Source organism: Hyperolius riggenbachi, chromosome 1 (genome assembly GCF_040937935.1).
Source record: "Hyperolius riggenbachi isolate aHypRig1 chromosome 1, aHypRig1.pri, whole genome shotgun sequence".
NCBI lineage: Eukaryota > Metazoa > Chordata > Amphibia > Anura > Hyperoliidae > Hyperolius > Hyperolius riggenbachi.
In genome coordinates this window covers 649,265,403-649,284,748 of record NC_090646.1, presented here as the reverse complement: position 1 = coordinate 649,284,748, position 19,346 = coordinate 649,265,403, and the positions used below count along the sequence as shown (strand labels likewise).

Genomic DNA, 19,346 nt, shown 5'->3' with positions numbered 1-19,346 from the left:
ACGGCAAAGGATCATGGGATGTAAGGAACTTTACAAGTAACATATCGGTGACTGTTTGAGAGTGCTTTCACTAACACCACTATAGAAAGTGGTGTATTAAAGGACACCTGCAGCAAAAAACCCCCCAAACAAAACAATAAAACCTTAGATACCATATATCTCGCCCCCCCCCCCCCCCCCCCCCACAAACACACACACTTTTCCAGTTAAAATATAGAGTTTGCGATATACTCGCCGTATAAGACTACCCCTCTTCCAATGCACACCAGATTTAAAAAAAAAAATCATATACTGGTGCTATGTATGAACAGATACTGGTGCTGCACTGTATGTGGTACCCAGTATATAACAGTATATAGGCGATTGACTGGTTGGAATGGTCATCTCTCCCTAAGTGGACTGACTGGTCAGCTCTCCCTGTCTCCCTGTTTATCAGAGCCAGGGCCGGATTACCGACCAGGCAACAAAAGCAGTCGCTTGGGGCCCCATTCAGAGTCAAAGGGGCCCCATTAGCACATAAACCAGCCCTTGCCATCCTGTCAGCGGTGGCTGGATGGTATAATGGTTAAAGGGACTCTGAGCAGTGCAGTAACTATGGAAAGATGCATATCATTTTAAAGCTCTCTTTCTCCTCTTTCCAATGATATCTAAACGGCTGCTCTATGCCTTTTAGTTTTCGATATTTTCGCGATTGAAATCGCGGCCACAGGACGACTTTTCTCCAAAGTCAGCGGTGGCTGGATGGTATAATGGTTAAAGGGACTCTAAGCAGTGCAGTAGCTATGGAAAGATTCATATCATTTTAAAGCTCTCTTTCTCCTCTTTCCAATGATATATAAACAGCTGCTCTATGCCTTTTAGTTTTCAATATTTTCGCGATTGAAATCGCGGCCACAGGACGACTTTTCTCCAAAGTCAGCGGTGGCTGGATGGTATAATGGTTAAAGGGACTCTGAGCAGTGCAGTAGCTATGGAAAGATTCATATAATTTTAAAGCTCTCTTTCTCCTCTTTCCAATGATATATAAACGGCTGCTCTATGCCTTTTAGTTTTTGATATTTTCACGATCTAAATCACAGCCACAGGACGACTTTTCTCCAAAGTTGGCAGCTCGATTCAGCACAATGCAATGAAATATAAGGAACCCAGGGGGATATAATTACAAACATCATGCTGGTAGGTGTGAGGATGTAATGAATTAGTTGTGGGTATGCTTAAAGGCATATCCACAGGCACTGCTTGGAGTCCCTTTAAGGGCTCTGCCGCTGACACAGGAGACCAGGGTTCGAATCTCAGCTCTGCCTGTTCAGTAAGCCAGCACCTATTCAGTAGGAGACCGTAGGCAAGTTGTCCTTCTGGGCCCACCTACAGAGCAGCAGCCCTGACTCACCCCACTACAAAGCCATGCTGCACAATGAAGACCAAGAAAAGCCGTGTGCACTGAAAGTCGTGGTCAGCTCTATACTCCCTCCAACCCCCGGCCCACAGGTCATAACAAAAGTCCAGATAAAACACACCACAGCTAAGAGCAAAGAAGACTATGTGGAAAAATGGAGGAGTGAAATAAAACAGTCACAAAAGCTAGCCATATACCAGTCTCTACAAAGAGAATATAAAATGGCCCCATACCTGGAAAAGCTGCAAAACTCTCAAGAGAGGAAAATCCTGAGTGTCTACAGATTGAGTGCTCACAACCTCGAAATAGAGTCTGGGAGACACAGACAGATGTACAAACCCAGGGAGGAGAGACTATGCCAACACTGTGAGCAGAAGACCCTTGAGGATGAAAGCCACTTCCTGCTGCACTGCCCCAAATATACTGCAACCAGGGACACTTACTTTAAGAAATTGTCGGAACTATTCCCAGACTTTCTCACACTAGAAGATGAGAGAAAAACATATATCCTACTGGGAGAAGAGGAATCCACAGTGACAACCGCTGCACACTATGTCACAGCATGCCACAGACTGAGAGGAGCATAACGGAACTGTAAACCTAAAAATGTCCACAGACTGCTTAGCCATTGTCCCCCTACCCCACCCCCTCCCATGTCCCCCTTTTTCCCCTTGCTTTGGCAATACCTGTATGAATCTTGGTCATGCCAATAAAGCTATCTTTGATTTGATTTGATTTGTCTCTCTAACACTGCTACTGCCTATAGGGCGCGTCCTAGTGGCTGCAGCTCTGGCGCTTTGAGTCCACCAGGAGAAAAGCGCAATATAAATGTTATTTGTCTTGTCTTGTCAAATGATGCCGTGCGCTGCTGATTGTCTTCAGAGCCAGGCTCTCCTCCTAGGTCCCCCTCCTGCTACTGTGCGCTCTGCCGCTGCCCACTCCACCCTCCCATCCCACAGAGAACCACAGCTGCAGCAAGAATGATAGCAGCAGATGGCAAACGCTCACTCACCTATCCATGATCCAAGCAATAGAGATCCCGTCATCTGAAACCCATCTGTCTCTTCTACAGTGCAGCCACTCGCTCTGAACTTCCTGATTCTCAGATCAGACATGAAGTAGGAAGTAGTAATAGTAGTAGTAACAGAGCGGGAGCACTCTAGAGGAGACAGATGGGCTCCGGATGACGGGACCTCTATTGCTTGGATCGCAATAGGTGAATGTGATTCATCTGGTGCTGTCATTCTCCCCCACTGCGGCTGCCTTCTCTGCTGGACTATCGTATTCACTGGGATGGAGGCTGCATGGTGGCTGTCTAGTTTGGGAGGAAATTGGTTGTTCGGTGGTGGGAGTGGTTATATAATTCTGTCTGGGGAACGGCTTCCGGTTTGGCGGTGTCCAGAGCTTTCTGCTATTGCCAGGCTGGAGATGCAGGGGGAAAGTGCTGCTGCTGTGATATCTGGCGCCCTCTTCACAGGGGTGCCCCAGCCCCTGAGTGCAAATGTCCCAGCCATTCATCTCTCACTCTGAATTTTGCCGCTGCTATTCCCTGCATTGTGCACCCACAGAGGAAAGCGTGCTGTTGCCCATAGCAACCAGTAGCTCGGCTGCCCGGTGTGTGCGACATATTGCTGTGCAGCTGCATCTTCTGATTCTATTACGACATGATGGGGGGGCCCAAATCAGTTACTTTGCTTAGGGCCCCATTTAGCCTTAATCCGGCTCTGATCAGAGCGGTATGGAGGAATAGATTGCGATTGTGCCCATAAAACACGCCTCTTTCACCCGTCTGTCCCGCCCTTGTATCCTACTTACCTCCTTCTCTGCCTCTCAGATCTCGCACATGTGCGCCTGCGCCGCTTCACTACAGGTCCTCACCAGCGAGATCCGAGAGGCGGTAACAGGATAGGGCGTATCACCCGGCATCAATGACACCCGGAGTATAAGGCGACCCCTGAATTTTCAGAAGATTTTCATGGGTTAAAAAGTAGTCTTATACTCCAGAATATACAGTACTTTACTCTGTAGTGGAAAGCCTCTGATGGTCCCAGCTTGCTAAATCGTTAGTGATTGCTCCTGAGCGCATTGTTCTCCTGATCACCACAACCACCACAAACCACTCTGCCGATCGACCTGCTTGCCGCTCCTATCTGCTCCATAGTAACAGATGTGTTACTAGCTTGTAGGCTAGTAACATGTCTGTACTTAAAGGATATTCAAGGTGACACGTAACATGAGGAGATAGACATGTGTATGTACAGTGCCTAGCACACTAATAACTGCTGTGTTCCTTTTTTTCTTTCTCTGCCTCAAAGAGTTAAACATCAGGTATGCAAGTGACAGTTTCTGTCCGGAATGCGTCGGACTATAGCATAACCCTCATTGACAAGGAATTATAGCCATCAAACACTTTTCTAGCAAAAAAATTGCTTCCGAGAGAAGAATAGAGATAAAAAGGGTCAATAGTTCATAGATTTTAGCTCTGGAATACTTAAATGAATGTGTAATTGAGCAGAAGCAATGAAACAGTAAAAACGTAAAAAGTAAATTTAAATATAAAATAAAACTGGGATAACCTAAAAAGTCATTTTTAGGAGGAGGAGGATAACTACAATTGTTTATCTCATCAGTTTCTTTTCACCTCGGGTTTCCTTTAAGCTAGTTTGGGAATGTCGGCTGAGGGATCAAGTCCTGATCCCAGCGGACCACAGTCCTGATATGCATGTACAAGACTCGAGACCTTTGTTAAAGGGACTCCGAGCACCTCTCATGGGCATGCCTTTAAGACAGACGGCTTCCAACAAAGTCGTGCTATGACCTCTCTGGAGGAGCCTCTTGCAATGGCCATGCGTGTCACTTCCTCTTCCTGCTTCATTCAGTGATGCACTTCTCTAACATAGAAGACAGGGGTGACCCGGAAGTTATAACAGCCAAGATGGCAGCCACCATTTTTAAATTGAAATGGAACGAAAACTATTTGGTGTAGAGCGGTGATCCAGGCATCAAATGAAAGAGGAGAGCACAAGCTACAGAATGTATGCATCTTTAAGTACTTTACAGTACTGGTCGGAGTTTTAAAGGCATGCCATGAGAGGTGCTCGGAGTCCCTTTATACTCCAGCTAGAAGCGATCCAAGTGTCCAATAACCTCTGTAAGGCCTGCAAATACTAAGATTCTTTTTGTTTTTTCGTTTCCCTCAAAACTCTGGAGATAAGAATTGCAGGTAGAGGTAGACTGATCGCCTGTCCATGATTTGACATGTTGATTCTATCAGAGTTACGTTATAGTCCGTCATATGGCTGAGCAGTGTTAATGTAGCGTTGCTGGACCCCCTCAGGGCCGCTGCTCTGGCTCGCGTCATCAGGCAGGTTCATAGACATCAGAGAGATGTACAGAAGGGCGTCTTTGGAGAGTTGCACTCGACCAATGGGAATCTCCGATGCGGTCCTGCCCCTCTCCGAGATGAAGCTGATGTGTATGGGGCCCGGTACCCAGCCTGTAGGGATGTTTGTCGTGTGCACTGCGATTGACGTTAATAATGGGCACAGCATTCTCCTCGGTGCTACGGGAATAGGGGGAATTTGCAGATGTTCCAGCGCCTAAAAAGAAGAAGAATTGACAGTTTTTTAGAAAAAACTCAGGAGTGTTATTTCAAATATCTCCACCCATCTATATATAAAAAATCGGATGTGTGTGTGTGTGGTGTGGTGTGTGTGCCGTGATCACTTCGAAAACTGCTTCACCAATTTTGAACGAAACTTGGTATACAGTTCCCCTTACTACCTAGATGATATGTTCTGGGGGTCTCGGGTCCCCCCTGCACAGCTGGTGACCAAGGTTGCAAATCCAGGAAAAGCATAAAAAAGCCAATCAAATTTCAGCTATTTATTTTTAATGGGAAAATGTAATCTGCAGCCATTCTTACACTGTTACGATGGCAGAGTTCTCAAACCTGGCACACTTGGTCCTAGGTGAATGAGATTACATAGTTACATAGTTACATAGTTATTTTGGGTTGAAAAAAGACATACGTCCATCGAGTTCAACCAGTATAAAGTACAACACCAGCCTGTTCCCTCACATATCCCTGTTGATCTAGAGAAAGGAGAAAAAACCCTTACAAGGCATGGTCCAATTAGCCCCTAAAGGGAAAAACTTCCCGACTCCAGATGGCAATCAGATAAAATCCCTGGATCAACATCATTAGGCATTACCTAGTAATTGTAGCCATGGATGTCTTTCAACGCAAGGAAAGCATCTAAGCCCCCTTTAAATGAAGGAATTACGATTCAGGAAAGTGGGTGGAGCCTACAACAGCCAATCAAAAGTCACCTATTGATTTTCAAGGGGAATATTTAAACTGCTGTCATTCTTACACTGTGTGTGGCAGAGGCTTCAAACTTGCTACAGTCGGTTATTGGGAGACTGGGATCCAAATTCACTAAAGGGGTGGGGCCAAAAAAAAGCCAATCAGATTTCTTTGCTGGATAAACTGCTTTCATTCACACATTTTTGATGCCAGGAACCTGAAAGCTCACAAACTTGGTCATTGAGTGACTGTGTGTCAAGGTTACAAAAAGTGGCCGGAGCCAAAAACGCTTTCACTGGTCAAATATAAACTATAATATAAACTTCAGCCATTCTAAAGGCTCATACACACATCAGACTATAGTCTTTGGAAAATGAAAGATCACAGACCAATCTTACCACCCTTCATGTAGTATGAGAGCCATACTCTACACCAGGGGTCTCAAACTCGCCGCCCGCGGGCCATTTGCAGCCCTCGATACAATATTTTGTGGCCCTCGCTGGCAAAATCTTCCTTATAGTTCGCTTCAGTGCTCCCAAGTAATCCGCTGCATCCCCGCCGCTAAACGTGGGCTGCAGAGCCCCCATTTCCTGGAAGGGGCAGAGCTTTCAGCTTCAGCTTTGCCCCTCCTGACGTCAATCGCCGCACGGATCGCCGCCTCTCCCCGCCCCTCTCTGTGAAGGAAGAGTGAAGGGGGCGGGCAGAGGCGGCGATGCGCCGCGATTGTGAAATTCCTTATGCGGCCCAGCTTCATCCTGACTTTGCCTCCTGCGGCCCCCCAGGTAAATTGAGTTTGAGACCCCTGCTCTACACAGTCTTTTCTATGGAGCTGAACTCCACATCAGAAAGAAATCTTTGCAAGATGCTGCACACACAGATGCTGTACAGACACAAAAGATCAGTATCTGCAAAAGATCTGTTCCTGCCAAAAATCCATTCCTGCAAATTGCAATGATAGTCTATGAGATCTGCAGATCATCATACACACATGATTTAACTGACATTCATCTGCAGATCAAGCAGTCATCCGCAGATCTGAAAATCCATCCTGGTGGATCTGATCTGCAGATGAATGTCAGTTAAATCATGTGTGTATGATGATCTGCAGATCTCATAGACTATCATTGCAATTTGCAGGAATGGATTTTTGGCAGGAACAGATCTTTTGCAGATACTGATCTTTTGTGTCTGTACAGCATCTGTGTGTGCAGCATCTTGCAAAGATTTTTTTCTGATGTGGAGTTCAGCTCCATAGAATAGACCGTGTAGAGTATGGCTCTCATACTACATTAAGGGTGGTAAGATTGGTCTGTGATCTTTTATTTTCCAAAGACTATAGTCTGATGTGTGTATGCACCTTTACACTGTTAATGGCAGGGTTCTCAAACTTTGCACAGTTGGTCACTGAGTGACTGGGATTAATATTCAGGAAAATGGGTGGAGCCTACAACAGCCAATCAAAATTTACCTGTTGATTTTTAAGGTGAATATATACATTGCTACCATTCTTACACTGTTAAAGGGAACCTTAACTGTAAAAAACAAGTACATTTTTACCCGTTTACACCCGTAACGCGTAAAAATGTACTTGTTGATGTCTGCAATAGCTTCCTGCACCAGCAGGAATGCGTAAAAACGTACGCATGGCGGCCGGCCAACTCCCAGTCGGCAAAAATGAAACTAGCTGGCAGCGGGGGACCAGAGGAGCCATGAGTGACTACGAGGGCACAGGATGGCTGCAGGGGGCTGGTAGATGCCCCAGGTAAGTATAACTAATTTTTTATTTTTTTTTACAGTTAAGGTTCCACTTGGGTGGAACCACAAACAGCCAATCAGATTTGTTAGTTTGATTTTAGCCATTCTGTTATTAGCATGGTTCTCAAACTTGACACAGTTGGTCACTGGATGACTGGGATTAATATTCAGGAAAGTGGGTGGAGTCTACAACAGCCAATCAAAATTCACCTATTGATTTTCAAGGGGAATATTTACATTGCCGCCATTCTTACACTCTTCATGACAGAGGCCTAAAATCTGGTATAGTCCGTGACTGGGAGACTGGGGTTTAAATTCTGAAAAGGGAGTGGGCTACAAACAGCCAATCATATTTGTTTAATCTCAATGGAAAAATGCAATTTATTGATGCCAAGGACCCCAAAGCTCATGAACTTGGTCTTGAACTGTATGTCAAGGTTAGAAACAGTGGGCGGAGCCAAAACTTAACTTTACATGGGAAAATATAAACTGCAGCCATTCTTACACTGTTAATGGCAGGGTTCTCAAACTTGAGACAGTTGGTCACTGGGTGACTGGGATTAATATTCAGAAAAGTAGGTGGAGCCTACAACAGCCAATCAAAATATACCTATTGATTATCAAAGATAATATTGAAACTGCTTGCCTTCTTACACTGTTAATGGCAGAAGCCTCAAACCTGCTACAGTCAGTTATTAAGTGACTGGGGTTCAAATTCACTAAAGGGGCGGAGACACAAACAGCCAATCAGATTTCTTTGCTGGATAAACTGCTTCCATTCACACAATTTTGATGCCAGGAACCCGAAAGCTCACAAACTTGATCATGACCTTGACTGTTTGTCAAGGTTACAAAAACTGGGTGGAGTGCAAAAATATTTCCCTGGGAAAATGTAAACTGCAGCCCTTCTTCACTGTTAATGGCAGGGTTCTCAAACTTTGCACAGTTGGTTACTGGGTGACTGGGATTAATATTCAGAGAAGTGGGTGGAGCCTAAAAAAGCCAATCAATGGTCACCTGTTGATTTTCAAGGGGAATATTAAAATTGCTGCCATTCTTACACTGTTAATGGCACAAGCCTCAAACCTGGTACAGTTGGTCATTCGGGTTCAAATTCTGAAAAGGGGCGGAGCCACAAACAGCCAATCAGATTTGTTTTTATTGATGTCAAGGACCCGAAAGCTCACAAACTTGGTCATTGAGTGACTGTGTGCCTAGGTTACAAAAAGTGGACAGAGCCAAAAACAAATTTCACTGGGAAAATATAAACTGCAGCAATTCTTACACTGTTAATGGCACGGTTCACAAACTTTGCCCAGTTGGTCACTGTGTAACTGAGATTCATATTCAGGGAAGTGGGTGGAGCCGATAATAGCCAATCAAAATTCACCTGTTGATTTTCAAGGGGCCGCCAAGGGGCTAAATTGCTGCCATTTTTACACTGTTAATAGCAGATGCCTCAAACCTGCTACAGCTGGTCACTGGGTGACTGGGGTTCAAATGCTGGAGAGGGGCGGAGTCACAAACCGCCAATCAGATTTGTTTCATTTGTATGGGAATATACAAATTATTGATGCCAAAGCTCAAAAACTTGGTCATTGAGTGGTTGTGTGTTATGGTGCCCATACATGGTACAATTTTTTCTTTTTTTCGATTTAGATAATTTTGTTTGATTTTGTTTGATTATTCCGTTAGATCGAATATAAAGATTTTTCCAACATGTCCGATTGGATTTTTATTGAAAAAACTGGATAATCGATTCTTTTTTCTTGATCGAAAAAAAGATTATTTTAAACTTTCTTTTGATAGTTTTGGTTGAATAAACGGGAAAATTGAATGTTTTTCTTGTACCGTGTATGGGCACCTTTAGGGGTAGAAAAAGTAGGCAGAGCCGACACCAGCCAAATACATACTCGGGCAACGCCGGGTCATCAGCTAGTTTCTCATAAAATTAATATTGCTTTTCCTTGCTTATTATTTGCTTCAAAGGATTACACCTGGACTGAGAAGGACATGGAGGCTGGCATATTCATTCCCCCAACTCACCTGCGGGGAAACGCTGCCAACACAGCACAGATTCGGGCCGCACCCTGCCCTAGTGAAAATGGGCCCTGAAACAGTTGTGCAATAATTAATATTTGTAATTTTGAGATTCATGCTACCTAAAAAAAGGAACCGAAGCACCGTTTTATCGAAATATATACCATGAACCTCCCTCAAAGGCACACAAGTCAAACTCCAGTCAAATCTAGCCTTCAAAACCCTCAAATTTGGCCCTCAAGGGGTTTCCCCATTTAACATTATATTTGGCCCACTCTAGACCACCAGGTAAGCTATATTGGAGGTGAAGCCCTAGAGCACTAGGAAAGCCATATGGGGGAGATGGACGGAATAAGTAAACACTATGGAACTGTATAGGGGAGGGTAGGGGCCTCTACGCACCAGGGAACTGTATAGGGGAGGGAGGGGGCCACTAAACACCAGGGAACTGTATAGGAGGAGCTCAAGAGGGGCCATTAGACACCTGGGAACTTTATAAGGGAGGAAGGCGGCCAGTAGACATTGAGGTTGGCCCGCGACTACGCCCCAGTGTACAATTTGGCCAGGTTGTATTTGAGTTTGACACCCCTGCCCTAAGTGAAGTTTGTAAGTGGAGTGTGTGTGTGTGATGTTACTTATCTGTGTGGGGCTGTTCTCTAGCCCCTCGTGCTTATGCTGGCATCCATCTTCTCCATTTTCTTGTTAGCATTTTTGTGTGCAGTAGAGCTGCAGTGTACCAGTTTTGTAACAAAAACGCTTGGAAAATCGCCCTGTTCTAGCGCTTTTCAGAGCGATTTTCCACTTTCCTATACTTAACTTTGAGGCTGAATTGTGTCAGAAGTGCTGCAGGACCCACCTTTGCGTTTTGGGAAAAATCACATCACTCTGGTGTGATCCATCACATAGAGAAACATTAGCCAAGAGCTTTTTAAGGCGCTGGCGTTTTAAATGGCGCTCAGAAGCGCTCTAAGTGTACACCAGTCCTCAGTCACATGGGTGTGTTCACCAGCTGCCCGGAGAGAACTTCTCCAACTCTTAAGCTACGTACTCACCGGCAGATCACCGCCAGATGGATTGGTGATCTCCACCGACAAACGAATATAACAAAAGTTGTTGAGGATCAGAACAATCCTACACAACTTAATCAGACATGGCGGTCATTCAAAAAGGAACGGTGGTGTGCGTTGTGAAACATTGTTTAACAAATTTTCGTTAAACAATGTTGCACATATCTTGAAAAAAATCGTACAGCGTGCAGAATCGTTCAAAAAATCACTTAGTAGGTATTATTATTATTATTATTATTATTTTTTATTTATATAGCGCCAACATCTTCCGTAGCGCTGTACATAGTACAAACAAATAATGGGGAACAAATATACATAAGAAATACAAGACACTGTACAGTCATGACATTGAATAGAGTAAATACAGATACATACATAGTTGATATGTAGTTGGTACATATACATATGTTAAAATTACAGCAGTATGAGAAACACTAGGAGGAGGTCCCTGCCCTTGCGAGCTTACAATCTAGAGGGTAGTGGGGAGGAAACAAAGGGGAAGGAAACACAAGGATTAGTGGGTGAGCCAGTGTGCCTTCAGTGCTGCCTATAGCAAATTATAGGCTTGTCTGAACAGGTGTGTTTTCAGAGTACGTTTGAAGGTTTCCAGACTCGTGGCATGACGAACCGGTTGAGGGAGAGAGTTCCAAAGGAGAGGGACCGCCCGTGAGAAGTCTTGGATGCGAGAGTGAGAGGAGGTGACTAGGCTGGAGGACAAAAGGGTCTCCTGTGAGGAACGGAGGGTCCGAGCAGGGAGGTATCTGGAGATTAAAGAGGAAATGTATGGAGGCGATAGCTTGTGTAGAGCTTTGTATGCAAGTGTGAGAAGTTTAAATTGGATCCTTTGGGCAACTGGTAACCAATGGAGGGATTGGCAGAGAGGGGCTGTCTCAGAGGATCTAGAAGAGAGGTGGATGAGACGGGCCGCAGAGTTTAGTAGGGATTGGAGAGGTGCCAATCTGCTTTTTGGTAGACCACAGAGTAGGGTGTTGCAGTAGTCAAGACGGGAGATGATTAGGGCATGCACAAGCATTTTAGTTGCTTCTTGTGAAAGGAAGGGACGGATTCTGGAAATGTTTTTGAGATGGAAGTAGCAGGAGGTAGTTAAAGTGTTAATATGTGGTTTAAAGGAGAGCTCAGAGTCCAGAGTTACCCCTAGGCAACGAGCTTTGGGGGTTGATGCTATTGGGGTGTTCTCTACATTGATTGTGACAGTGGGAGGTGGAACAGAGAGCGAAGGTGAAAATATCACAATCTCTGTTTTGCTCATATTGAGTTTAAGGAAGCGGGATGACATAAATGTAGATACAGCGGATAGACATTTGGGGACTTTTGATAGTAGTGTGGAGAGGTCTGGGGCAGAACAATAAATTTGGGTGTCATCAGCATAGAGGTGGTATTGAAACCCAAAAGAGCTTATTATCTGTCCCAGGCCATGGGTGTAAATGGAAAAGAGGAGGGGTCCGAGGACGGACCCTTGTGGTACTCCCACAGACAGTGGGCGTGGAGAGGAGTTGGTATTGGCATAGGAGACCATGAAAAAACGTCCAGACAGGTAAGAGTTGAGCCAGGAGTGTGCTAAGCCCTTGATTCCCAGTGTTGAGAGGGTTTGGAGAAGCAGGGTATGATCAACAGTGTCGAAGGCAGAGGACAGATCTAGGAGTATTAGTACCGAAAATCTGCCTTTGGCTTTAGCAACTAGGAGGTCATTGGCAACCTTAGTGAGAACGGTTTCCGTAGAGTGTTGAGGGCGGAAGCCAGACTGGAAGGGGTCCAACAGGGAATTAGCAGAGAGAAAGTTAGACAACTCTGAGTAAATGTGGCGTTCCAGCAGTTTGGAGGCAAAGGGAAGGAGAGAGACTGGGCGGTAATTAGAAAGGGCAGTAGAGTCTAAAGAGGGTTTTTTGATTAGTGGCGTTATGATAGCTTGTTTAAATGAAGAAGGGAAAATGCCAGTTGAGATGGAAAGGTTAAACAGTGTTGTTAAAGCAGGAATGAGGGGGGAGGAGAGCTGGGGGATAAGATGAGAGGGAATAGGGTCTGAGGCGCATGTAGTAAGATGAGCTTTAGAGATTAGTGAAGAAAGATGCTGTTCAGTTAAGGCAGAGAAGGTTGTTAGCAGGGAGGGGGTTTGAGTGGGTGAGTGGTTATGTGGAGAGGGATAGTTAATAGTAGGGGAGCTGCCGGGCAGAGAGGAAAAAGGAAGAGGTGATTGGACCGGTGAAGAGGGTTGCTTTTGAAAGCTGTTCTGTAGCGTTTCAATTTTGCTCACAAAATATGCTGCAAAGTCCTCTGCAGACAAGCTTGTGGTTGTAGGGGGAGGCGGGAGGGGGGGGGGGGGGTGGAGAAGAGAGTTGAAGGTGTTAAAAAGTTGTTTAGGGTTATGGGATTGTGAAGAAATAAGTATAGAGAAGTATGACTGCTTTGCAAGTGAGAGAGCGTATGGGCCTTTATTGTTTTCATCTTTAAACCCTTTCCCCAGAAATATTGGAGACTTGAGTGAGAGGTGAGATATAGTGCAGATGACTACATATAGCGCGGAGGGACACACTTTCAGCTCAGCATGACACCCACCTTTGTATCACCAGTAGTATAAACACCAGACCAGACACCAGCAAGACGACCCCGGCCAGAGCCACCATGACGATCTCGTACAGCGAGTTTGCAGGGCCTTGAAATGACAAATGTTAAAGTGGGTCACAAATGACTTCTTCATTTAATTATGCCTATAACATAAATATGCTAATCAACCACCAAACAGCCCCCCCTGATTAATGATGTGGCTATATTTAGTTTACAGACTCTGCCTCCCCTGAAAGGATCAGAGAGGGAATTGAGAGGGATACGGAGGCTGCCTTATATGTTTCTTTTTAAACAATACCAGTTACAGTACCTGGCAGTCCTGCTGATCTCTATGGCTGCAGTAGTGTCTAGGCAGGCTTCTGGCACAAATGGGGGGGGGGGGCATGGTGTACCAGTTATGGTCATTTCCCAGCAAACAGCTGATTTATATTGCCATTCATTTACTGGACCTACATTAGAGGACTATAAGGGGAAGATGAGTTGCAATTTAGTTTACAATGGAGGTACCCTTTAAAGGACTCACGAGGTGAGTAAAAAAAAAAAAGCTATTTTTACTCACCTGGGGCTTCTTCCAGCCCCTACTAGTCATGTCTGTCCCTCGTCACAGCCCCAGTCTTCACCCGTCTCCCACAGGAAGCCTCTAATGATCACCTGTGTCTTCTGCACATGCGCAGGTGTATGCCCACGTTATCGGGAGCTCCTGGTGACTTGCGCGGGCCCGAGCCCATGCAAGCGCAGAAGACGCGGACCCAGTGGCGTAGCAATAGGGGTTGCAGAGGTAGTGACCGCATCAGGCCCTTGGGCCAGAGGGGCCCCGAGGGGCCCTCCCTCAAGCACAATATTACTTTTTATTGGTCCTGTGCTGGTAATAATCACTTCTATAGATGCTTTAAGTAGTAGTAATCATTAGCAAACTGTTCCCCATCCCCTTTTTGCACCTCTGACACTGTGGAAATTCTTAGCAGGTCTTGGTGCGCCGTATCAATTGTTATGTATATAGTGCTTGGGGGCCCCAATGTAAAACTTGCATCTTGGCCCATAGCTACTTATCTACGCCTCTGCTGGACCCCTCCTGCGGTCGGCAATTGCTGGCGGGAGGCGGATGAAGACCGGAGGAACTGCGATGAAGGATAGATTTGACTTGTAGGGGCTAGAAGAAGCCCCAGGTAAGGAAAAATAGTTTTTTTTACTCACCTTTGTGTGCCCTTTAAAGGCCTGTTCACACTAAGGCCTCTTTCACACAGGTCACCTAACTGCGTGCTTGCTGTGCAGAGCTGGATAATCCACAAGGCTCCCTAGGCTGGTGCCTAGGTCCTGGTGGTAGTCCAAGGGCCTGGCTGCTATCTGCACGGGCCCCCTACCCCTAATGGAACATACCAAAAAATGTAGGTGGCACACAGCTGGTCCAAAACTGCTATTTAGCCAACGAGTGCCATCTGGCTGCAAATGAATGCAACTTAATAGAGAGTTTGTAAGCATGTGCGTGTTAGCATTTGAAACACTGTGCAGTTACACAGCAGCAAAGAACTGCCTCATGTCATGTTTGAGTCCAGCTTGCTTACAAGATTTTATACAGATACAGTGAAAGGTTATAAGATATAATGATTCCTTCCCCTCCTCCAAGCTCTAGTTAACCCTTTGTATCCCATGCAGGCTGGTATTGCTGTAACAGCTAAGCCATCCAGCATGGGGCTCTGCCTCCTGAACGATACCAGACTACCTGGTCCTGAACATGGGAGGACTTTGCAGCAGGACAGAAATCCATCGCCGCCCCCTTCCCCAGTGAAGACTCCTCATCTTCTCAAGGTCAAGGGGCTCATCTGCAACATGCTGCCCAGGAGAGGTGGGGGTAACTAGCTGGGAACAGACCCATGGGGGAGAGGGGTGGTGGTGGGTGACTTATGGGGAAATCTGAAGGGGCTCTTTCATAGTGTTATAGTTGCTTTACCAATGGAAATTCTACAAAACATGTTTGACTTTTTTTTTTTAGAACTTTTGCAATCTTTACGTACTTTTTTCATTTGATCCATTTTTATCTATGACCTGTGACATCCTGCAAGATAATAGAATGGAATGTTAGAAAAATCGATAACAATAACCACAAGTAAAATATTATTACAAAGTTTATATTCATCCTGACTGCTATAAAATGTGCCTTGTTTTAATTAAGATGGGATACCCGAAGTGACGTGTGACATGATGAGATAGACATGGGTATGTACAGTGCCTAGCAAACTAATAACTATGCTGTGTTCCTTTTTTTCTTTCTCTGCCTGAAAGAGTTAAATATCAGGTATGAAAGTGGCTGACTCAGTCCTGCCTCAGACAGGAAGTGACTACAGTGTGATCCTCACTGATAAGAAAATCCAACTATAAAACACTTTCCTAGCAGAAAAGGGCTTATGAAAGCAAGTAAGAGATAAAACGGATCAATGGTTCATAGATTTTAGCTCTGGCATACTTCAATGAATGTGTCATTGAGCAAAAACAATAAAACTGTTAAAACGTAAAAAGTAGATTTAAACATAAAATAAAACTGTGGAATATCTGTCGCCGGTGAGTTGGGTGTCGGGAGAGCCGAATGACAATTCTCCCTGCTGCCGCAAAACTCCCCGGCGACATTAAACACTATTCCTGCTCCGAGTTGTCGCAACGCCAAAATCACCTGCTTCATTTAAAATGCACTTGAGACAAACAATAGACAGGTGAAAACTGCTCTGGCCTGTTACTGTAAAAAACTATTGGGGGTGAAGTGGTTAAAGACAACACTGTTGTCCTTGAAGCTGCTGATAATCTGAGGATCTGACTTTCAATTAAAGCTTGACTGTTGGCGGCAAGAGTAAAAAAAAAAAGTGTTCTTACTTATGGCTGCAAAAGTTTTCCACCTAATAGAAGACAATGTTAAAAAAAATACGGGCCATGTTTAATATTCCACTTAAAGGAAACCAGAGAGGAACGAAGTGTGAAAATGGAAAAAGCTTTTATACATACCTGGGGCTTCTTCCAGCCCCATACGCACGTATCGCTCCCACGCCGCCATCATGCGCTTCCTCTATCGCCAGTACCGGGTCCCGTCACTTCCAGCGGACACGGCCAATTGTCCGCATTACAGGGGCTCCCTCCATACCCTTACGCATGCGCCTGTGCAGTAGGCAGCCACACGCGTAAGTGTATGGAGGGAGCCCCTGTGATGCGGACAATTGGCCACGGCCGACTGGCGGTAATGACGGGACCCAAGCAGCGGAGGAAGGCGGCGTGGGAGCGATCCGTGCGTATGGGGCTGGAGGAAGCCCCAGGTATGTATAAAAGCTTTTCTTTATCCTCTCTGGTTCTCTTTAAGATAGCCACACACTTGTCAATTTTGTTGTCAGTTTAATCTTCCAGAAATCTATGCCGCAGCATTCACAACCCAATCACAATTTCAATCAATTTCAATCAGCATCTATCTATCCATCCATCCATCCATCTGCCTGTATCTGCATCTATCTACCTATCTATCTAAATCTGTCTGTCTATCTGATTGTATCTGTCTGTCTGTATCTATCTATCTTTCTATCAGGCCTCAATTCACTAAGTTTTATCAAACACTTTATTAAACGTTTGATAATTTACCTCATGGGTAAAATCTAATTTTGAATTCACTAAGGTGTTATATATTTATCGAATGTTTTATCGATAAAACGTTCAATAACTCTATAACATCTTCGTGAATTCAAAATTAGATTTTACCCATGAGGTAAATTATCAAACTTTCGATAAAGTGTTTGATAAAACTTAGTGAATTGAGGCCTATGTATCTAAATCTGTAAATCTGCATCTATCTATCCTATCTATCCTATCTATCTATCCTATCTATCTATCTATCTATCTATCTATCTATCTATCTATCTATCTATCTATCTATCTATCTATCGTATCTATATCTGTCTGTCTATCAACCTGTATCTATCTATCTATCTATCTATCTATCTATCTATCTATCTATCTATCTATCTATCTATCTGTTTCAGTGTATATACTTACAAAAACAAATTCCCTTCATGTGTTAGACAATACTTGACGAAGAGATCTAAGCTGCTTTGAAAGCTTGCTACTGTTAACCCTATTGTTATCCAATGAATTGTATGACGTACCCTTACATAATATTGTTTCTTACAATATTTAACACAATACAGCTGTAGTGCAATGACATTAAGATGATCGTTACAGCTCCATTTGGTGATTGTAGGCAGTTTAGACAGATTTGATGCACAGAGATATAGAACACCACAAGAGGACCAGTCTTACCTGAGGCTGAGGAGGTAGATGGCTCACCTATGAGAACATGAGGGATTCTGACACTTGTGCTCAGGACAAGCCCTCTTATCTAATAGATTTATTGGGCAATAAAGTAGCATCTCTCTGCTTTTCCTGTTCCACAAAAAATTCCTGCATCCTTGAAAGCTTTGTAGAAGCTGGGGCTCCCCCTGCTGGTGGCAATGCAGATATCACACTCACAAAGTCGAGAAGCTTGGTAATGTTCTAGCGACAGTGCAACCGTCAGTTGGTTAGCGCAGTTCATGACTTCACTACTTTGTTCTATAGGACCCAGAGCCTTCCCTCTCCTTAGGTAAGTATCTGCTTCATTTTTTTTATTAAGGTGGCCAATCTGTTTTTTTCCAATCTTACCATTTCTATGTAATATAAGGTAACTGCCTGAACTATCCATTCATTATATTCACTCAATTTACCCTTATACTATATAGAAATGGTAAGATTGGATGAAAAAGATTGTATCATTAGTGGCCGTCGGGGATCAGGACCTGATCCCCTTTGCTGACATTGCTGGGCCAAGCTGCACACGTGTCAGCTGTGGGGCTGATGATGCACTGTGTTGCTATTGGGGGGGGGGGGGGGGGCGACGAGTGGCGCGTACGGTGCGTCACGCAGCGGGTGGGGTAGCGTCGTGAACACTGGGATCAGCAGGGGTTCGGCATCGCTGGGGGTGAGTAGATCCGCCCGGCAGATCAGAATTGTTATAATTTAAGTAGGTCTCAGTTATTTGGACTGAGTTAGTCAAAAAGGCTTGGGGTGCAGACCTGCCCTTTAAAGGGACTCCGAGCTCACCCTGAAAAGGCAAATAGTACTCACCAGGGGCTTTCTCCAGCCCAGTGCTGGTCGGGAGGTCCCACGACGGCGTCCTGGCTCCTCTCCTAGGCCCCGCTCCGGAATGGCTGACCGGCGGGAGCCCGGCGACACTCGGCCGAGTGTCGGGCTCCTTCTTCCTGGTATGACGCGGCTGACGTCACGGCGCCGGCCGCCCCGCGTCATCACGGCGGCCGGCGTGAAAGTACTGCGCATGCGCGCTTTAATCGCCGGTCAGCCATTCGGAGCGGGGCCTAGGAGAGGAGCCAGGACGCCGTCGTGGGACCTCCCGACCAGCGCTGGGCTGGAGAAAGCCCCTGGTGAGTACTATTTTCCTTTTCAGGGTGAGCTCGGAGTCCCTTTAAGGGGATTTTCTCTTAGAGAGAAAATCTACAGTTCTGTCAGCAAAACTAGAACATATCAAGAAGCTGTTCTATGGACAAGGCCACAGGTCTCACTGACCTCAACATTTACACCACAAGAACAGTAAACAAAGCCATGTTTATTCAACATGGAAATTCTTTGCATCTAGGGCAAAATATCTTATAGAATATTAATCGAGTAGGTGTGTGTCCTCACATCACAAGGGATCTGAACCAATCATAGATGGTTCAGATGAGGTCACATTTAACTCTTTCTGGTTCATATAAAGAGGGAGCACGGAGGGAAAAGGGGACTGTACTCTACTTTCCAGCTATCCGGCTCTCTATGCTTCCTAGTTAGAATACTAGCTTCCTGTATGTATTCTGTAAACATATGTGATGTACATAGGACATAGGAAAGACTATTTATACTTTGAAGAAATCAACATGTAACACAAGATGCTTAATAAACCCCTTTGAAAGGTGAAGAAGGCTGTCTCTGCTCTATCTCCTGTATGCTGTCGCTGTGAGTTGCAGCTCGGATGAGTTGCTGGTGCCGGATCTAAATGTGATTTATTACAAGAATCAGAATCATTTATTTCGCCAAGCGTGACAGGATCACGCCTCGAATTGGGTTTGGCACATACAGAGCTCAACATCTACAAGGACATGAAAAATAGAGCACTAAACAAGAGACATACATGATAAAG

General features: G+C 45.0%; 1 protein-coding gene and 2 long non-coding RNA genes across 10 annotated transcripts in view; 1 reads left to right on the top strand and 2 right to left on the bottom strand.

Annotated features, from left to right (window-relative positions):
• Positions 1-19,346, bottom strand: part of ST8SIA5 (ST8 alpha-N-acetyl-neuraminide alpha-2,8-sialyltransferase 5) — a 989,793-nt gene that overhangs the window by 490,457 nt on the left and 479,990 nt on the right. The window lies entirely within an intron of this gene.
• LOC137531529 (uncharacterized) overlaps positions 1-19,346 on the top strand; it is a 296,668-nt gene that overhangs the window by 24,093 nt on the left and 253,229 nt on the right. The gene's annotated exons all lie outside the window — the stretch shown is intronic.
• Positions 4,493-17,486, bottom strand: LOC137531557 (uncharacterized). The gene is made up of 4 exons (XR_011023673.1): positions 17,438-17,486; positions 15,163-15,203; positions 13,142-13,238; positions 4,493-4,995 (listed from the first exon to the last, which is right to left on the bottom strand). It is a non-coding gene; the product is annotated as an uncharacterized lncRNA (long non-coding RNA).